At 39.2% G+C, this 15,117-nt stretch overlaps 1 pseudogene; it reads left to right on the top strand.

The window, feature by feature from the left end:
• The first annotated feature begins 7,191 nt into the window (after positions 1–7,191).
• On the top strand, positions 7,192–8,527 carry Hspa8-ps34 (heat shock protein family A (Hsp70) member 8, pseudogene 34; annotated as a pseudogene).
• Positions 8,528–15,117: the final 6,590 nt, after the last annotated feature.

The raw sequence follows: 15,117 nt of genomic DNA, 5'->3' as shown, positions 1-15,117 counted from the left end.
CCATTTCTCTTCAGTGAAATAATTTGATCTTTATTGGACACCCTTAAAGGTTTCAAGGCCAGGTTCTGTCCGGCAGAGTGGTGGCAGATTTCCCCTGGTTTCACTTATTTCTACTCTTAACAACACAATTACAAATGCATGGTGACTGCGCAGGCTGTCTCTGATGCTGATGTGAAGAGAAATATGCAGCAACCTGGCAGGCCTGAGCATTTGTAACTGCAAGTCACCTAGGGTGAGAAATATCCAACTCCAATCGAGAGGAGGAATGAGCAATAGCGTTTTCAGGGGAAGCCTAAAGAAACGGTGCCCTAGGAGAAATTTAAACTGTATTGTCGACAGATTATTTTCCCAGTCTTTTTTCTAGTTGTTAGAAAAAGGAAAACTAATAAGAGAGAAGTGATACAGTAGTTCCTGAATTTGGAACACTAGCAGTATTTTAACTTTAGAGATTGGAATGCCCCTGGAACTATTGTAAGGATTGCATTTTATCTCTAGCTACACCCATGCGACTAAGATGTTCACGAACAATTAAAATGACTCGTTTCCTAGTAAAAATAAAAATATTATATGGAAACTTTCATGGGGATGAACAGAAGGGAGGCAAAATGATATTTTTCCTAGTCCTGTTATCTGGGGGGAAATTCTGTTAATATTTAATGTGTTTTTGATAACACTTTTATGAATGATGTTCCATTTTAGCATTGGCACATTTTGACACTATTATAAAAAGAAATTGGTTTATAGAATTATAATGTTAAATTGCTCGATAATTGGCATATTTCCTAACAGTATTTTTTAATTTTGTCTCCGTGTGTGTGTGTGTGTGTGTGTGTGTGTGTGCGCGCGCATGTGTATGTAGAATGCATATGTGTATACACGTGTATGCATCAGTTTACATGTCCATCTATACATGTGCAGAAGCCAGAGGATGATTTTTGGGTGTTTTCTATTTCTGTCTGCCTTATTTCCTTGAGACAAGGCCTCCCACCAAACTTAGACATAGTCATTGTTGCCCAGAAAGGCTGGTGGCAGGAGTCTCACCTATCCTATTTCCACATCCTCTCAGTGCCGGGGTTGGACATGTGTTGTTGGTGGCTTGATCTTTTACATTGGTTCAGGGAATCTAAACTTAGGTCCTTATGCATGCACAGTAAAACATGTTTACTCACTGAGCTATCTCCTCATTCCCTGACAGAACTTTTTTTGATACTTCGGCTTTGTGTACTTTTTAGTCATCAGCAACTATATGGAATTTCATCCACTTTTATGACTTTTGATATGATGTCTGTCCCCCAAACGCTTATGTATTGAAAATTTTATTCCAGTGTCATATTCACAGGTGAGGAGTTCTGAGAAGTGGTCAGACTATGTAGACTCTGGCCTCCATGATGGATGAATCCACTGACAGATTCATAATGTCATGAATCTATTAGTTATCAGTAGCAGCTTTGAGAGGCATGTCTTAGTTATGGAAAGTAGATCACTGGGCTTCCATTTTGTTCTGAGCTCTTTCCTCATCTCATCTCTCTCCTTGTCCCTCTTGCTCCCCCACCTCTCAGTTGTCACAAAGTGATCACTGTTACTCTTCTATATGCTCCCATCACTATTATGCTGCACCTTAAAGCATACCTGACCTGATTAGACAGGGCTCAGAACCACAGGCAGAAAACGCAAGTCAAAACCAACCTTTCTCCTGTACATTGGGTTTAGTCAAGTATTTTGTCATAATGAGAAAATAACACAGATAAATCTCAAAGTTGTACTTCTTGTTACTTTTAGTTAAATATCAAATGAGGTTTTATTTTTGATATGCTATAAATTTACACATACCTCTATTAGCATCGACATATTTTTGAAAAGTTGGTATAGGCTGATTATTGGTTTGGGTCTTGTCACTTCAGAGATGGATAGGCTTGAGCCTTGGAGGTCTGGTCCCCTGGGCACAGTACGTGAATCCTTCAGTGTGTAAATTCTTAGTAGATACTCTCTTGTAGCCTGTGGCTTGAGCGATTTGTTTCAGCCTAAACATCATATATCCTCCACTACCAGGGTTGTCATGACCTTTTTTATGTTGTGGTAAAATATCTCAATAAAAACAACTTTAAGGGAAGACTGTTTTGCTGTACAACTCTGTATTCCAGTCCATCATTACAGGAGAGTCAAAGCAGGGACTTTAAGTAGCTAGTCACACCCACAGCTAAGAGCAGAGAGAGGTTGCATGCATGCTGACTTGTGCTCAGTTCTCTCTGTTCTTAGACATTCCAGGATACAAAACCTAGGGAATGGTGCTGCCTAAAATGGCAAGTCTTCTCACTTCAGTGAACATAATCAAGGAAATTTCCTAGAGCAATGTGCATAAGCCAGTAAGATGTGTGTGAAATTGATAATTAAAACTATCACAAGATTGCTCTAGTGATTGTATTGATTTAGATATGAAATTCATAAAGTGAACAACAAACAAGAAATATACAGTCCTCCCTCAAACCTTAAACTGTCTAATTCTAGGAGGGAGCCTATGTGTCTGTAGGAGGAATTTTGGAGTATAACATCCTTATTTTGTGGCAAACATTTTTCACCCACCTTATAAATAATATTTTTTGAAGACCATCTCACCTCACAGTTTACTGAGGTCTCAAGAACACTTTTAGGCTCCTTCTCTTTCATTATGCTTCTTCTTTTTCTTCCTTGTTTCTTTTTCTACATTGTTCTATGTGACCCAAGTTTATTCTCAAGTTTTAAAGGGAATTAAATTCATGCTTTGCAACTCACCGTTCTTACAACCCTGCTTATCCAGCCTTGTCCAAGAGTTCAGGAGTATAAATGCACAAATGCCCATGTGTTCTTTCTATATTTTAATTAAATTAATTATTAATTAATTAGCTTTACATCCTGATCATCTCCTTTCCTCTCAGTCCCACCCTGCTACCTTCCTTCCCTCATTCCCCTTCTCCCCTTCTCCTGAGAGAAGAGGAAGACCTCCTTGTGTACCACCCTGTCCTGGGACATCAAGTCACAGAAGGACTAGGCAATCCTCTCTCACTGAAGCCCGGCAAAGCAGTCCAGCCAGGGGAAAGGGATCCAAAGGCAGCCAACAGTGTCTGAGTCAGGAATAGCACTCAATTCAATTGTTAGGGGATCCACATGGCACATCTGCTACATATGTGTAGGAGTCATATCCAATCTATGCTTGGTCTTTTTGTGGGAGGTTCAGTCTATGGGAGCCCCCATAGGGCCAGGTTAGTTGGCTCTGTAGGTCGTCTTATGGTATCCTTGACCCTCCAGTTCCCTCAACCCCAGCTGCCTAGACTTCCACAAGACTCCCTGAGCTCCGCCTAATCTTTGGCTGTGCGTCTCCATGTCCGTTTCCATTAGCTGCTGGATGAAGCATTGCAAGTGACAGATATGTGAAGCTGTCTGCAAGCATATCAGAGTATCATTAATAGTGTCAGAGGTGGCTTTCTCCGATCGGTTGGATCTTTAGTTGAGACAGTCGTTGGTTAGCTCCATTTTTACCAGTGCATTATCTTGTTAGGATTGAAGGTTTTGTGGGTGGGTTGATGTTCTCCTCCCTACACTGGAATTCCTGCCTGGCTATAGGAGGGGCCAATTCAGTCTCCATATCACTTGCTGCTAGGAGTCTCAGCTAGCGTTGTCAACTCCAGTTTCTTCCAGGAGCTATAGAGGTCACTGGATTATCCTGGAGATGTGCCTGCATCTCTCTTCCTCTTTCCCTCTCCTCCCCCTCCCCCTTCCCCTCCTTTCCCCTCTCCACTCTCCCCTCTGATAGCCCACCCAGTTCCCTTCCTCCACCTTGTAAGTGAAACCTAAGCATCCTTCCTTGGTCCTCCTTGTTACTTGGCTTCTTTGGGTCTGTGGATTTTATTCTGGTTATCCTATACTTTATGGCTAATATTCATTTATGAGTGATTATATACCATGGGTGTCCTTCTATGTCTGGATTACTCACTCAAGTTGATTTTTTTCTAGTTTTATCCTTTTGCCTGAATTTTTCATGATGTCTTTGTTTTTAATAACTGAGTATTATCCCATCGTGTAAACATACTACATTTTTTTTTATTGGTTTTTCAGTTGAGGGATCTTTGGGTTGTTTCCAGTTTCTGGCTATTACAAATAAAACTGCAATCAACATAGTGGAGTGCCTTTCCTTGTGGGATGGTGCAGCATCTTTGGGGTATATGCCCAGGTATGGTATAGCTGGAACCTGGGGTACAATTATTTCTAATTTTTTTGAGAAACCTCCAGATTGATTTCCAAATTGGTTGTACAAGTTCACATTCCCACCAGAAATGGAATAGTGTTCCTCTTGCTGTACATTTTCCCCAGCATGTCCTGTCATTTGAGTTTTTATCTTAGCTATTCTGCTGGTGGAAGATGGAATTGGAGTTGTTTTGATTTGCATTTCCACAATGGCTAAGGAGATCGAATATTTCTTTAAGTGCTTCTCAGCCAATTGTGATTCTTCTGTTCAGAATTCCCTGTTTATCTCTGCACTACATTTTAAAAATTGGATTATTTTGGTTGTTGGTGTTTAATTTCTTGAGTTTTAAAAAATATATTTTGGATGTCAGCCCTCTGCCAGATAGATATAGGGTTGGTAAAGATATTTTCCCATACTATAGGCTATGATTTTGTGCTATTGACCTCATGGAAGTCAAAGTATTGACCCACTTTACTTTATGAAAGTTCTGTAGTTTCATAATGTCCCATTTATTAATTGATGTTCTTAGTGCCTGAGCTGTTGGTGTTCTGTTCAGGAAGTTGTCTCCTGTACTAGTGAATTCAAGGCTGTTCCATACTTTCTCGTCTATCAGATTTAGTGTATCTAGCTTTATGATGAGGTATTTGATCCATGTGAACTTGAGTTTTGTGCAGGGTGATAAATATGGATCTGTCTGCATCCTTCTACTTGCAGACATCTAGTTAGGCAAGCACCACGTATTGAAGTATTTTTCCCCCAGTGTATGGTTTTGGCTTCTTTATCAAAAATCAACTGTCCATAGGTGTGTGGGTTTATTTCTGGGTCTTCGATTCTATTCCATTGATCAACATGTCTGTTTATGCTAAAACCATGTGGATTTTATGACTATTGACTGAAATCAGGGGTGGTCATTACTTCTAGAAGTCCTTTTACTGTACTAGATTGTTTTGCTATCTTGGAGTTTTTATTTTTTATTTTTCATGTGAAGTTGAGAACTGGTCTTTCAAGGTCTGCAGAATTATGTTTGATGGGAATTGCATTGAATCTGTAGATTGCTTTTAATAAGATGGCCATTTTCACTATATTAATCCTACCTATTCATGAGCATAGGGGGTCTTTTCATCTTCTGATATCTTTCTCAATTTCTTTCTTCAGAGACTTGAAATTCTTTTCATGCACATGTTTCTCTTGCTTGGTTAAAATTACACCACCAAGATACTTTATATTATTTATGGCTATTGTGAGGGGGATTGTTTCCCTAATTTTTTTCTCAGCCCATTTATTGTTCATATGAATGGAGGGCTACTGATTCATTTTTAGTTATGTTTATATCGAGCCATTTTAGTAAAGTTGTTTATCAGCTTTAGAAAGTCTTTGGTAGAATTTTTGGGGTCAGTTAAGTATACTATCATATCATTTATAAATAGTGATACTTTGTCTTCTTTCTTTCTAGTTTGTATCTCCTTGATCTCCTTTAATTGCCTTAGTGCTCTAGCTAGAACTTCAAATACTATATTCAAGAGATGGAGAGAGAGAGTGGGCAGCATTGTCTCTCTCCAGTTTTAGTGGAATTGCTTTTATTTTCTCTCCATTTAATTTGATGTTGGCTATCAGTTTTCTGAATGTTGCCTTTATTAGGTTTAGGCATATGCCTTGTATCCACGATCTCTCCATAATTGTTACCATTAAGGGGGTTTGGATTTTGTCAAATTCTATTTTAACATCTAATTAGATGATCATGTGTTTTTTTTCTTTCGATTTGTTTATATGGTGGATTGCACTGATGGATTTTCATATATTGAACCATTCATGCATCTCTGATATGAAGCCTGCTTGTTCATGGTGGAATGGTTTTTGAATTCAGTTTGAGCATATTTTATTTAGTATTTTAGTACACAATGCTCATAAGAGAATCAGTTTGAATTCTCTCTCTTGTTGAGTCCTTGTGTAGTTTGGGTATCAGGGTGTCTGTGGCCTCATAGAATCCTTTTGCCAGTGTTTTGTTTCTATTTTGTGGAATAGTTTGAAGAGTCTTGGTATTAGGTCTTCTTTGAAAGTCTTGAAGAAATCTGTGCTAAAACCATCTGGTCCTGGTGTTTTTGTTTAGTTTGTTTGTTTTTTGAGGCTTTTAATGCATGCCTGCTGCAATGTTTTAGGTATTATAATACTATTTAAGTTGTTTACTTGATTTGATTTAACTTAGATAAGTGGTATCTATTAAGAAAATTATCTATTTTGTTTAGATTTTCCAGTTTTGTTGAATATAGGCTTTTGTATAGGATCTGATGATTTTTTGAATTTCCTCAGATTCTCCTGTTATGTTTCCCTTTTCATTTCTGATTTTGCTAATTTGGACCCGTCTCTCTGTCTTTTAGTTAGTTTGGTTAAGAGTTTGTCTATCTTGTTGAGTTTCTCAAAGACTCAGATCTTGTTCTGTTGATTCTTTGTATTCTTTTTTCTTTAATTGATTGATTTTAGCCCCTCAGTTTATTTCCTGCTTTCTACTCCTCTGGTGTCTGCTTCTTTTTCTTCTAGAGATTTCATGTGTCCTTTTAAGTTGCTATTATGAGATAACTCCAATTTCCTTATGAGGGGGCACTTAAGTACTCTGAGCTCAGCATTCATTGTATCTCATAAGTTTAGCTATGTTGTGCCTCTATTTTCATTAAATTTGAGAAAGTCTTTAATTGGTTTATTTCTTCCCTGACCCAATATTCATTGAGTAGAGAGTTGTTCATTTTCCATAAGTTTGTAGGCTTTCTCTTATTTCTGTTGTTGTTGAATTCCAGCTTTAATCTATGTTGGTCTGAAAAGACCCAAGGGGTTATTTTTATTTTGTTTTATCTTTCAAGGCTTGGTTCATGACCAAGTTTATTTTTAAGTTAGGAGTAAGGCTAATTGAAGAAGGAGACAGCTCTCATGCATTTGTGTGGTCACATCATCAGCACAGCCAGGTATACACACAAACAACTATGTCTAAGGGACCTGCAGTTGGCCTTGATCTTGGCACCACCTACTCCTGTGTGGGTCTCTTCCAGCATGGAAAGGTAGAAATAATTGCCAATGACCAGGGCAACCTCCAAGCTATGCTGCTTTCACTGACACAGAACGATTAATTGTGGATGTGGCCAAGAATCAGGTTGCAATGAACCCCGCCAACACAGTTTTTGATGCCAAACGTTTGATCGGATGTAGGTTTGAGGATGCTGTTGTTCAGTCTGACAGGAAGCACTGGCCCTTCATGGTGGTGAATGGTGCAGGCAGGCCCAAGGTCCAAGTCAAATACAAAGGAGAGACAAAAAGTTTCTATCCTGAGGAGGTGTCTTCAATGGTTCTGACAAAGATGAAGGAAATCGCAGAAGCTTACCTTGGAAAGACTGTTACCAATGTCGTGGTCACAGTGTCAGCTTACTTCAATGACTCTCAGCAGCAGGCAACAAAAGATGCTGGAACTATTGTTGGCCTCAATGTACTTCGAATTATCAATGAGCCAACTGCTGCTACAATTGCTTATCACTTAGATAAGGTCAGAGCAGAAAGGAATGTGCTGATTTTTGACTTGGAAAGTGGCACTTTTGATGTGTCAATCCTCACTATTGAGGAAGGATTTTTTGAAGTCAAATCAACAGCTGGAGACACCTACTTGTGTGGAGAAGACTTTGACAACCAAATGGTCAATCATTTCATTGCTGAGTATAAGTGAAAGCACAAGGGCATCAGTGAGAACAAGAGAGATGTCCAGCATCTTTGCACTGCCTGTGAGCAGGCCACGCACACCCTCTCCTCCTGCACCCAGGCCAGTATGGAGATTGATTCTCTCTATGAGGGAATTGACTTCTATACCATTATTACCCATGCCCGATTTGAGGAACTGAATGCTGACCTGTTCCATGGCACATTGGAACATCTCTCTACAGGTAGAGAAGGCCCGTTGAGATGCCAAACTAGAAAAGTCACAGATCCATGATATTGCTTTGGTGGTAGTTGTACCAGAATTCCCAAGATTCAGAAACTTCTGTAAGATTTCTTCAATGGAAAAGAACTGACTAAGAATAACCCCGATGAAACTGTTGCCTATGGTGCAGCTGTCCAGGCAGCCAATCTATCTGGAGACAAGTCTGAGAATGTTCAGGATTTGCTGCTCTTGGATGTCACTCCTCTTTCCCTTGGTGTTGCAACTGCTGGTGGAGTCATGACTGTCCTCATCAAGCACAATACCACCATTCCCACCAAGCAGACCCAGACTTTCACCACCTACTCTGACAACCAGCCAGGTGTATGCATTCAGGTATAAGAAGGTGAAAGGGCCATGACCAAGGACAACAACCTGCTTGGAAAGTTTGAGCTGACAGGCGTACCTCCAGCATCCTGTGGAGTTCCTCAGATTTAGGTTACTTTTGACATTGATGCCAATGGCATCCTCAATGTTCCACTGTAGATAAGAGCACAAGAAAGGAGACCAAGATCACCATTACCAATGACAAAAGCCATTTGAGTAAAAAGGATATTGAGCGCATGGTCCAAGTAGCTGAGAAGTACAAAAATGAGGATGAGATGCAGAGAGATAAGGTTTCCTCCAAGAATTCATTGGAGCCTTATGTGTTCAACATGAAAACAACTGTTAAAGATGAGAAACTTCAAGGCAAGATCAATGATGAGAAAAAACAGAAGATTGTTTTTGCAGGTCCACAGCCTAATTATAAAATTTCTAGACCATATTTTTTATAACATTATTTTTCTTGGATTTACGTATTTACATTTTAAATGTTATCCCCTTAACCCCTCTCCCATACCCCTTCTCTGTCCCCTGCTTCTGTGAGGACCCTCCCACTCCCACCCACCCACTCCTGCCTCAATGCCCTAGCATTCCCCTATATTGGGAAATGAAGCTTCACAGAACCAAGGGCTTTTCCTCCTATTGATGCTGGACAATATCATCATTTGATACATATGTGGCTGGAGTAATGGGTTCCTCCATGTGTCCTCGTTGGTAGGTGGTTTAGTCCCTGGGAGCTCTGGTGGAGTCTGGTTGGTTGATATTGTTCTTCCTATGGGGTTGCAAACCTCTTTAGCTCTTTCAGTCTTTTCTCTAACTCCTCCATTGGGGTCCCCTTGTTCAGTCCGATGGTTAGCTGCAAGAATCCTCATCTGTATCAGTAGGGCTCTGGCAGAGCCTCTCAGGAGACTTCCATATCTGGCTCCTGTCAGCAAGAACTTCTTGGCATCAGCAATAGTGACTGGGTTTGGTGGCTGCATATGAGATGGATCTCCAGGTGGGGGACAGTATCTGGATGACCTTTTCTTTTGTCTCTGCTCTACTCTTTGTCCCTGTATTTCCTCCCATGAGTATTTTGTTACTCCTAAGAAGGAATGAAACATTCACATTTTGATCTTCCTTCTCAAGCTTCATACAATCTGTGATTTTTTTTCCTTAGGTACTCCAATCTTTTGAAATAATATTCACTTATCAGTGAGTGCATAACCATGTGTGTTATTTTGTGATTGGGTTACCTCACTCAGGATGATATTTTCTGGTTCCATCTATTTGCCTAAGAATTTCATGAAGTCATTGTTTTTAATAGCTGAACTCCATTGCGTGAATGTACCACATTTTCTGTATCCATTCCTCTGTTCAAGGACATCTGGGTTCTTTCCACTTTCTGGCTATTATAAATAAGGCTGCTATGAATGTAATTGAGCATGTGTCCTTGTTATATGTTGGAGCATCTTTTGGATGATGCCCAGGCGTGATGAAATCATCAGTTGTGCCAGAGTGCTGGTGGCCTTACCATTGAAGAGGTGGATTAAGTCGGTCCAGGTAGAGGGTATAACATTGTTCCACAGAGACCCAAAACAAGTAACATGGAATATTAAAACTACTTAAATTGGTACCTAAAAAGTTTAGGAGTAGGATCTGTGAGATAATGAGAAGGAAGTATGTTCTTTCAGTTTTGACTTTCTGTAGGTATGCTAGGCACATTTGATTCATAATGTCTGTTAGCTCTACTCTTTACCTGTTTATTTTCTGTCTTGATGATCCATTGGTGAGAGTGGGTTGTTGAAGTCTCCCAGTATCAGTGTGTGGGGTCCAATGTGTGATTTAAGCTTTAGTAATATTTCTTTTGTGAATGGGGTTGCCATTGCATTGACGGAATAGTTGTTCATAATTGAGATGTCATCTTGGCTGGTTTTTCTTTTGATGAGTATGAAGTATCATCCTCCATCTCTATTAGATATTAGAATGACTACTACAGCTTTTTTCTTGGATGCATTTGCTTGGAAAACCTTTTTATAGCCCTTTACTCTGAGGTAATTATTGTCTATCTTTGATTCTTAGGTGTGTTTCCTGTATTCCTTAGAATGATGGATTCTAAGTATGCAGTTTGCTGGCCTCTGTCTATTTTGAGGTGAATTGAGCCCATTGGTGTTGAAAGATATTAATAACTAATGATTGTTAATACCTCTTGTTTTGATGTTGGTGGTGATAGTATGTATGTGTGAGCTTCCCTTCTTTTGGCTTTGTTGCTGTGGGGTTATATATTTCCTGTATTTTCTTGGATGTCATTAGCCTTCTTTGGTTGGAGTTTTTCCTTCTTGTATCTTTTATGGGGCTGGATTTATTTATAGATATTGTTAAAGCCAATTTTCTGGTGCAGTTAAAAGTAATAGAATACCTTTCTTTGTCTATGATGTTCAAAAGCTTTGTTGGGTATGGTAGTCTGGGTTGACATCAGGGATCTCTTAGAGTATGCAAGATATGTTCCTGAAATATCATGTGATCTGAACTATGGAAACATTTTTCCAGTAGATACAGTAATTACATAATTTGATGCAAAAATACAACACTATGTAGACAAAACCAGAAGAAACAGACAATATTTTGCAAAAGAGCAAATTATGTTGCTAATAGTAGGTACTTTGTAATTCATTGTGGAAATCAGAGATGGGGTAGCAAACCTGAAATATAACTAGAGAACTGGTGGAGTCTTACTGCTTGAGAAAGAAAGTTGGACTCAATTGTGGAGGTTCTTACATAGGTGTTTTCTTCACCATTGGAATTCTACTATGTCTTTGTAAGTATCAGATAAAGCTTGCTGCAACAGGCAGAGGTGGTAGTGGGGAGTGTTCCACAGTGTGTCAGATATTCTGTTCTTTATTAAGAAATATAATGTCTTCAGGAGAAGCTACTTAACCAGACAAAACTTTCTGCAGTTTTATTAAAACACAAGTGACTTGGTGGAAGGCAGGTACTTAACCTCAACTATCTCCTAGCTTCCCATGGAGTAGATTAGACATATCTAACTGGAGACTGCTCTGGCTTCCATGCCAACTTATTGACAGAGTATGAAGAAGTGAGTGTGAAGTTCATTGTCTAGAAACACAAGTCTGCTGAAAGACTGGGACCTAATTATGAGACTAAAGATTTCTTCTTTTCCCCAGTGCCTTATCAACACATTAATGAAAGTCTAATTACAGCAGTTTAAAAAACCTGGTGTGTTGTGTCTGACTATTGAGAAAAACTTAAAAATATTAGAAAGTTCAAAGCACACAGTTTCAAGTAACAGAAAAAATGTGGGAAACATATTTAGATGTGGCTTGATGCTTAAAATGGTTATGTGGTTGGGGAATTTAAGACAATTGTGGTGAACACGCCAAGGCCTCTAATGGATAATTCAGACGGAATGAAAGAATAAATGGGCACTATTAGGAGAGAAATGGAGATTATAAAGGACCGGAGGCAATGCTAGGGGCTAAAATTGCTGTAACAAATTAAAAATGAAGAATGTATTTAAATGGCTTGTATGCAGAATGGATATGGCTGGGGGATTTCCAAAGCTTGAGGCTATCACAATAGAATCTCTGAAACTGAAAAGGAAATTGGAAAAAAAAATGAACAAAAAGAATAGAATATCCACAGCCTATGGGACAGCTATGAATGATAAATAATTACAAGACAGATAAAGAATAGTAAAAGAAATATTTTAAATAATAATGACAAAGAATTTCCCTAAGTGACTGTCATGCAGTGTAAACCACAGAGGCAAGCGGCATAGTGAAAGCCCAGGAGGATCATTGCAAAACAGAAAACAAAACCCCACGTCTTCGGTGTATCATTTTAAACCATGGAAAAACCAAAGTTAAAGAGAAAATCTTGCTGGTTTCTGGCTGTGGGCTGAATGTCTCTGATCCTGGCCCAGAGCTCCTTGCTTCCAAATCCCGTGGGAGGGAGAGCCAAACACTCAGCAGCCCTTAGCCTGCAGGGCAGGAGAGAACACCACTTCTGCCCACCTTTGCCCATATCCCTGGCCCAAGAGGAAACTGCACAGTGCCTCTGGCTACAGGAATATAGGAGCAGTCAACCTGTAGGACCCCTGTGGTCCAGATCTGTGCTAAGATCTGAACTGAACCAATCAAACAGTTCCCTGCATCCAAATCTCATGGGTGGAGGGAGTAGAGCTAGACCCTCAGAAGAGTAGACACTCCTATGAAACCAGAGGCAACTACTCTCTGCCCACATTTCCAACTCAAGAGGAAAACGCCTAGTGTCATCGTGCCCACTGCACACAAGAACCTAGGAGCAGTAGGGGCAGGACCCTTCTGGTTGCTGCCCCCACAGAGAGATGAAAGCCAGCCGCCAGGAGTGATTACATCCCTGAGAGTAGAACACTCTGTTCCCATAATTGGTAGAAAGAAAACAGGAAAACAGGTCTACTGAAATGCTGAGACACAGGCCCACTGGAAGGTCAAGCAACCATGAGAAACAGCAAGACAAGCTAACACAAGAGACAACCTGATGGCAAGAGGCAAGAGCAGGAGTCCAAGCAACAAAAACCAAGACTACATCAGAGCCCAGTTCTCCCACCAAAGCAAACACTGGATATCCAAAAACACCAAGAAAGCAAGAACTAGGTTTAAAATAGGATTTTATCATGATGGTGGAGGACTTTAAGAAGGTTGTAATAACTCCCTTAAGGAAATACAGGACAACACAAGTAAACAACTAGAAGCCCTTAAAGCGGGAACAAAAAAATCCCTTAAAGAATTAGTGGAAAAACAACCAAACAGGAGAAGGAAATGAACAAAACCATCCAGAAGTTAAAAATGGAAATAGAAACAATAAAGAAGGCACAAAGGGAAACAACCCTGGAGATAGAAAATCTAGGTAAGAGATCAGAAGGAATATATGCTAGAATCACCAACAGACTACAAGAGATAGAAGAGAAAATTGCAGGAGCAGAAGATATCATAGAAAACATCAACACAACTGTCAAAGATAATGTAAAATGGAAAAAGCTCCTAGTCCAAAACATACAGGAAATCCAGTACACGATGAGACAATCGAACCTAAGGATAATAGGTATAGAAGAGAGTAAAGACTTGCAAGTTAAAGGACCAGTAAATATCTTCAAGAAAATCACAGAAGAAAACTTCCCTAACCTAAAGAAAGAGATGCCCATAAACATATAAGAAGCCTACAGAACTCTGAATAGATTGGACCAGAAAAGAAATTCCTCCTGTCACATAATAGTCAAAACACCAAATGCACAAAACAAAGAAAGAATTTTAAAAGCAGTAAGGGAAAAAGGTCAAGTAACATATAAAGGCAGACCTATCAGAATTCTCACCAGAGACTATGAAAGCCAGAAGATCCTGGACAGATGTCATACAGACCCTAAGAGAACACAAATGCCAGCCCAGGTTACTGTATCCAGCAAAAGTGTCAATTAACATAGATGGAGAAACCAAGATATTCCATGACAAAACCAAATTTACACAATATCTTCCTACAAATCCAGCCCTACAAAGGATAATAAATGGCAAAGCCCAACACAGGAAGGAAGCTACAACCTAAAAAAAGCAAGAAAGTAATCTCCTTGCAACAAAAGCAAAAGAAGAGAAGCACACAAACATATCCCACCTCCATATACAAAAATGAGAGGAAGCAACAATCACTATTCCTTAATCTCTCTCAACATCAATGGACTCAATTCCCCAATAAAAAGACACAGATTAACAGACTGAATACATAAAAGGACCCAGAATTTTGCTGCATGTAGGAAACATACCACAAGGGAAAAAGACAGACATTACCTCAGAGTAAAAGGCTTGAAAACCACTTTCCAATCAAATGGTCTGAAAGAGCAAGCTGGAGTAGCCATTCTAATATCGAATAAACTCCATTTTCAACTAAAAGTTATCAGAAAAGATAAGGAAGTATATTTCATATTCATCAAAGGAAAAATCCACCAAGATGAACTCTCAATCCTAAATATCTATTCTCCAAATACAAGGGCACCTACATATATAAAAGAAACCTTACTAAAGCTCAAAGAACACATTGTATCTCACACAATAATAGTAGGAGATTTCAACACCCCATTCTCATCAATGGACAGATCATAGAAACAGAAATTAAACAAAGACATAGAGAGATTAGCAGAAGTTATGAACCAAATGAACTTAATGGATGTTTATAGAACATTCCATCCTAAAACAAAGGATATACCTACTTCTCAGCACCTCATGGTACCTTTTCCAAAATTGACCATTTAATTGGTCACAAAACAGGCCTCAACAGATACAAGAAGATAGAAACAATCCCATGCATCCTATCAGATAACCACGGACTTCAATAACAATAGCTGGTCTTCAATAACAATAATAAGGAAAGAATTCCCACATATATATGAAATTTAAACAATGCTCTCAATGTTAACTTAGTTAAGGAAGAAATAAAGAAAGAAATTAAGGATTTCTTAGAATTTAAAGAAAATGAGGGTACAACGTATGCCAACTTATGGGACACAGTGAAAGCTGTGCTAAGAGTAAAACTCATAGCGTTGAGTGCCTGCAGAAAGAAATAGGAGTGAGCATACATCAGCAACTTGACAGAACAC

This window comes from Rattus norvegicus, chromosome 3 (genome assembly GCF_036323735.1).
Source record: "Rattus norvegicus strain BN/NHsdMcwi chromosome 3, GRCr8, whole genome shotgun sequence".
NCBI classification, from domain to species: Eukaryota; Metazoa; Chordata; class Mammalia; order Rodentia; family Muridae; genus Rattus; species Rattus norvegicus.
The sequence above is the reverse complement of the archived record's forward strand: the minus strand, read 5'-3'. Positions and strand labels throughout refer to the sequence as shown.